The following is a 6,515-nucleotide window of genomic DNA, read 5'->3' as shown; positions in this document are numbered from 1 at the left end:
AAGTTCCAGCCCTTCAATCACATGATTGGCTGTGAAGGGGAGCCAGCCCTCACCCTTAAGTCAGGTCCAAAAGTCACTCATTAACATAACAAGACACACATTTATCACTCTTAGGGTTTTAGGGGCTCTGTGCCAGGAATGGGGGGGAGAAGACCAAAAATATGTTTCATAAGTCACAACATCACAGCATGGTTTAAAAACCTTTGGGGGGTTCTAGTGATGGCACTACAGCTTCCATGGTGGAGATGGGTGCAGTGGGTGAGGGGCGGTTACATAGTTTATATAGCTTATGAAAGGGCAAAGTCAGCGCCATTTGCTCTGTGGCACCATTGCCTAGCAGGCCTGTGACCTTTTGAACATGACGGGCATTTTACTCTTCTGAGCTCGTCCCCAGGACTGGAAATCACTGGAAGCAAAAACAGAACTAACCACTCCCTACAGCCTCAGGCAGAAGGTAACAGTGGAATAAACTGCAGCCTCCTGTTACAATAGCCCCCCCCACACACAATAGCAATCCCCCCACCCATTTTTAATCCAATTATAATCCAATCAAAGCCCCACCCCTCAATGCCAGGGCATCTCTCCACACCATGCCCCTCTCCTTTCTTGGAGCGTGGACAAAAACTTCATTCTCTACATTTTCTTCTCTTTGTGAGTTCTTTCACAGCCTGTGTCACCGACCATTCTAACAGCTCATGCTCTGTGTTAAGTAGCTGAAGTGGCTAAGAAAGGACCCAGAGCCAGAAAAGTCCAATTAAGGGCTTTTATCAGAGGGGAGACACTGCAATCAGGCAGGCTGAGTCTGAACAGACTGCAGCCCCAAGGGAAGGGGTAGAGGGGTTTTTAAGGATGTGGAGCAGACCCCCAGGAGCGTGAGTCACCTTGCTGGTCCGTTCCAGATGTCTAGGGTGAAGGTGTTTGCGAAACAACAATGTCCTTTGGTCAGGAATGACTGATTTAGCAACAGAAAGTCTGGGTATTTATGGGCTTTGTTTTGGGGGAATGCTCGAGGGAGCAGGGAGGGGGCAGTAGGGGCTCAACTGGTTTCCAGCAGGATGCCGGTGGCCATGCCTCAGTTGCCTCTGATTGATGTGGGCACCGGCCTGCAGTGTCTGTGGCATTGTGGCTGAGACAAGACAGATTCACACGGTCTACCAAGTCCTGTGGAGGAAAAGGGGCAGCACAGCCATTCTCTCAAGGGGAGAGTGCCTTGACCCTTGCCTTGACGGACTTTTACTGCTTTCTGGGCACATTACATTGAGGATGGTCCTCATTTACTATGCACAGGTTCGCTTTAGGAGGTTATCTTTTACAGAAAACAAAGGAAAGGATGTTGCTAATTACATAAAAGAGGAAGGATATTTGCAAATGTAAAGGGAAAAGTGGTTAAGCTGGTTACACTGGTCCTTGGAAGGTTTAGCATTGATTTTAGGAAGTTACTTTAAAGAGATGCAGTAAACGTTTGCTGCCTCAATTCAGGGTGAGGGAGTTTTAGCAAAAAGCAAGTCTCAAAGTGGCCTAGGTACAACGAGGGCCTGATTCCCCACGGGAGAACCTATCCGTGGGTGTGGGTCCTGTGTGCCGGACCTTGCTTTCCACTGGCCTTTCCGAGTGGGAGCTGGGTCCACGCCACACAGAACGGTCTCCTGTATCTGATAATAGGGAGCCTTGTGGGCAGGTACATAGCCTGTGGCACATACCCTCTTTGTTTCAGCACGGGCGACGGCTCAGGTCCCCAGTCCCAGGACATTCTAACACTCAAATCATATGACTCATGTTCACATCCTAACTCCAACCAACCATCATGAGCTGAAAATATTACAGAACGGACCTGTGGCGGGGGCAAGATACTGGTACCAAATGGACCCCCCTCTCCCAGGGTCCCCCTGAACTAGGTTTGCCTTGCCACTGCCAGGGAATTATGGCTCTCAATGCCAGAGTTTGGTGAAAAGACCATTTATTCAAAAGTTATACAGGTTTAGAGCAATGACTTAATGTCTTCATTAAAATCCCTTAGTCCCTTAAAACACCCACAAACACACAGCCCTTCCTTCCCCACTTTGCCCAGTCAGGCCAGTCTCGGAACATGCCAATCAGAAGTACTGTCCTCCAGAAGAAAAAGAACAGAAGTCCGTAGCGCACTTCTCCTGGGTCCTTCCAGTAATCTGTGCTGCTTGGCTGCAGGCCTCCCTTGGTCCCCAGCACCATCAGCTGTGTCATTGGGATCCCAAGTTCTTAATCCAAACCCATGTGGCACCTTCTCATGGCCCACCAGCAAGAGTCCTTTCACCCCTTTCCTTTCTGCAGCGTCTCTCCTGCATTCTTCCAAACTGCTAAGAGAGAGCTCTGCATCACTGCTACATCTTGCTTTCCAGCTTCATTAAGAAGAGATGGCAAAGGGAGCCCCAAAACCACATGGTTCCCCCAAAAAACACGTGGTTCCACACCTTGCCCAAAACCACGTGTTCCCCCAACCTTAAGACTGCATGGATATGACCCTCATGGCTGCCACAACTGGGTTTAAATCCTGGTGCGAATCTTCCTCTACATCCTCATTTCCAGCTCCTCCCACAATCAGCTACGCCTGCCAGCATTTCCACATTTTTTTCCAGCCTTTATTGGCTGCCGTAGTAAGTCTGGGCAGGCGTGGCCCCGTGGCATGAAGTGAGCCATCTCCAAGGTCTCACGAAGGTTCAGGCTCTGTAATCAGGGGGAGGTGCCTAGGGTGACCTCCTGGGTCAAAGTCACTCCCTTCTCCCTGGCTTAAAGCATGACCACAGCTACTTAACATATCTATGAAACCAGTCAAAAGTTATAGATATGTTAAATGACAATTCTTGTAGTTATTTACCAAATTGTTAATATGCAAAATAACTTTCAGTGGCCCTGCTCCATGTGTCCCTCCCCCAGTTCAGACTTGTGGGGGGGAGGACTTCCTATATTTTTAATATTTCCTGGACACCCTGAATTCTGGCCCCCTTACGAATCTCTTTTTTGGGGGGCGCCTGGCTGCACCCTGTTACAAAAACACTGGGCAAGTTCCTTCATGTCCCCAGACTCTTTTACGCTCATCTTAAAACGGGGATAATAAAAACATTTGCCTGTGGGGTGTCTGTAGAGATAAAATAATTTAACTCATGGAAGCGCCAAGCACAGACCCTCCAGAGAGCAAAGCTCCGATATAGGCTTAGCTTGGAGATATTGCGGGTTCCATTTCAGAACACCGTAATAAAGTGAGTACTGCAATAAAACAAGTCATCACTTTTGCCTTCACGTTGTGAAAAACGTAACACCTGTAAAGAGCTATAAAGCAAAGAGCAAGAAAACGAAGGTCTGCCCGTGCAGTTTGCAGGGTTGTAGATGACAGCTGCAGAGATGAGCTCCTGCACGGTTACTTACAGATGGGGGCCTGAGGCCTACACAGAGCAAGTTGCCCCAAGTCACATGGCAACTTTCTTAGTGGAGGAAACAAGACCAGTGCTTGGGTCAAACTGACATAGGATAGTAAGAAGCTAGAAAAATTCCTGGGCAAGCAGAATGGGGAAACAGAAGAAAGTTCAACAAGGCCAAACAGTTCGAGTAACTTACAGCCCGCTGGTGAATAGCAAGACCTATCTCCCCTAACCAAGGACATTTGAGAGCAAATGGTTTATGCCTCTCCTCCCTAACCAGAGAATACATTGCTTATAAGCCACAGGTGTCGGGAAGAGAGGAATGCTAGTACAAATGGAGAGCGAACACTGGAACCAAGGGAGTGAGCTTGTGAAGAAGCTGCGAGACTCCCCTTTCAGCTCACCCTCCCCTTACTCCCAAGGGAAACAGCATGTCCACACTCCCCTCAGAAATTTCCCCCTCCCCAATTCCCACAGTTCCTTTATATAAACTTGTTTCATGAAAGCTTAAGGGAAAGTGAATGTTACAATTTTTACCCACCACTTTCTCAGATAACTGGCCTCTGATATTAATAAAAGCACAGTTATAATCCAATCCTTGTCTCTGCTTTTTGGCTGAGTGGTGACAGGCAGCAAGAGCCCCAAACTCGGTTGCCCTCTGGTTTCAAAACTAGTTAAGAATTTAGATGCTGATTCAGCAGGACAGGAGCATTTTAAACACACACGCAGGTGGTTTGTGAAAACTAAGTGCACAGGAGGGGCCTGTGGTTTTGCATTTTACCACTAGATGGCGATCTTCCCCTATCTATGAGGAAAATAGGAAATGGAAAAAAAATGAGTAGAAAGTTTTTTACCTGTTACTGGTATCCATCAAAAATATCTAACAGAGGGCTATCAATATACACCACAGGCACTTAATATATGACTGAGATGGGATATAAGGTTCAGATTTATTATTATGAGGAGGGAGCCCCCCAAAACCCGGAATTTATTTAAAATTGTGTATTCATTCTTACATGTTTAAATTCCAATCACCTTCAAAGTACTCTCCATTTGATGCACTACACCTATTGAGATATTTTTCCACTACTCAAAACAGTTTTTGAAGTTACTGATTTTGATGTCTTTTAGTGCTCCTGTGGTTTTTTTGTTTCACCTCTTCCAAATTGGCAAAACGTTTCTCTTTGAGGACTTTTTTCACCTGGGGAAACAAAACAAAGTTGCTTGGGGTGAGATTGGGTGAATAGGGAGAATGGGACATGGGGGCCATGATGTTTTTGGTCAAAAACTGTTGAACACTCAGCAGTGTGGACAGATGAGCTCATAAATCACCTATCAGGAAATGGACAAATGCATCAAGAGTCTTCAAAAAAAATTCACTGAAGCAGAATGCAGTCTCTCACAACACCACCAGCTGGCACACTGATACAGATGGGCTCCTAAAACACCTACCGGGGGAAGCCTGTACTATAAGGGGCCCACCCTCCAGAAAATAATTCCAGTTTTGGGGGGGTCTCCCCCTTGTATATAGAGAAACCGACTTCTGTGTTGATTAAGAACATGCATTCTTGAATGCCAGGTGTCTGCATTCAAGTCCCAGATCCACATTTACCAGCTTTCCATCTCTTCTTAATGCCTCAGTTTCCTCCTCTATAAAATGGCAATAATAATATTAACTACCTCAAAGGGTTATTGTTGGGAGGATTAAGTAAGTTAATATGAATAAAATAGTTTTTTAAAAGTGCCTCGCACATTTGAGCCCTGTATGTGTTTGCAATTATTAGTTTAATTCTAAAAAAGTTTTATCAAAACCATCACCACAGTTAAGGCAGTGAGCATGTGAGTCATCCCCCAAAGCTTCCTTATGACCTTTGGCAGACCTGCTCCTTTCCCCTTCTCAGGCAGTCGCTGATCTCTTTTCCATATCTATAGCTTAGTCTGGATTTCCTAGGATTTTATACAAATGGAATCCTACAGTAAATACATGCTCTTTTTGATCGGGCTTCATCCACTCAGCTTATGTATTTTAGGTTCATCCATGTTGTTGCGTGTGTGAAGGTCATTTTTTCCTGGTTGCTGTGTAGTATTTCGTTGTCAGATTACACCACAACTAGTTTATCCGTTCACCTGTGGGTGGACATTTGGATTGCTTCCAGCTTGGGCATGTTACAAATAAAGCTGCTATGAACACTGTTGCCTAAGTCTCTGTAATGACATGTACTTTCACTTCTGTGGAGTAAATACGTCTGAGTGAAATGGTGAAATGGTGGGAAACTGCCCAGCTGTTTGCCACAGTCACAGTGGTTGCACACACCCACCCACAGTGTGTGTGCATTTTAGTTGCTCCATATTCTTGCCAACAGTGGGTATGGAGAGTTTTTTGGGGGGTTTTGGGAGGTTTTTTGGTTTTGGGGTGTTTTTTTTTATTTTTTGCATTCTAAGAGGTGCATAGTAGTATCTTATTGTGGTTTTAATTATTTGCATTTCCTTAGTGAATAAATTATGTTGAACATCTTTTCAGTGTGTTCATTTGCCATCAGCATGTCTTCTTTGCTGAAATGTCTCTTCAAATCTTAATCCCATTAAAAACTTTTTTTTTTGGTTGTTTTATAATTGAGTTTTGAAAATACTACGAGCCTGGCTGTCTCAGTGGATTGAGCGTGGGCCACGAACCAAAGGGTCACCAGATCAATTCCCAGTTAGGGAATATGCCTGGGTTGTGGGCCAGGTCCCCATTAGGGGGCTCATGAGAGGCAACCACACATTGATGTTTCTCTCCCTTTCTCCTCCCTTCCCCTTTCTCTAAAAATAAATAAAATCTTTAAAAACATGAAAATGCTATAAATATTTTGGATACAAGTCCTTGATCAATGATAGGTTTGGCAAATATATTATTGTAATCTGTGTTTTGTCTTTTCATTCTCTTAAAAGTGTGTTTTGAAGAGCTATTTTTAATTTTGATGAGGTCCAGTTTAATTGTTTTATGTATTGTATTTTTGGCATCATATCTAAATCTTTACTAAACACAAAGAAATCTTTGCCTAACAAAGATTTTCTCCTATTTTTCCTTCTAGAATGTTTATAGTTTTAGACTTACATGTAGGTCTATGGCTCATTTGGAGT

The sequence above is a fragment of the Desmodus rotundus genome, chromosome 1 (assembly GCF_022682495.2).
Source record: "Desmodus rotundus isolate HL8 chromosome 1, HLdesRot8A.1, whole genome shotgun sequence".
Taxonomy (NCBI): domain Eukaryota; kingdom Metazoa; phylum Chordata; class Mammalia; order Chiroptera; family Phyllostomidae; genus Desmodus; species Desmodus rotundus.
This window is presented reverse-complemented; position numbering follows the sequence as displayed.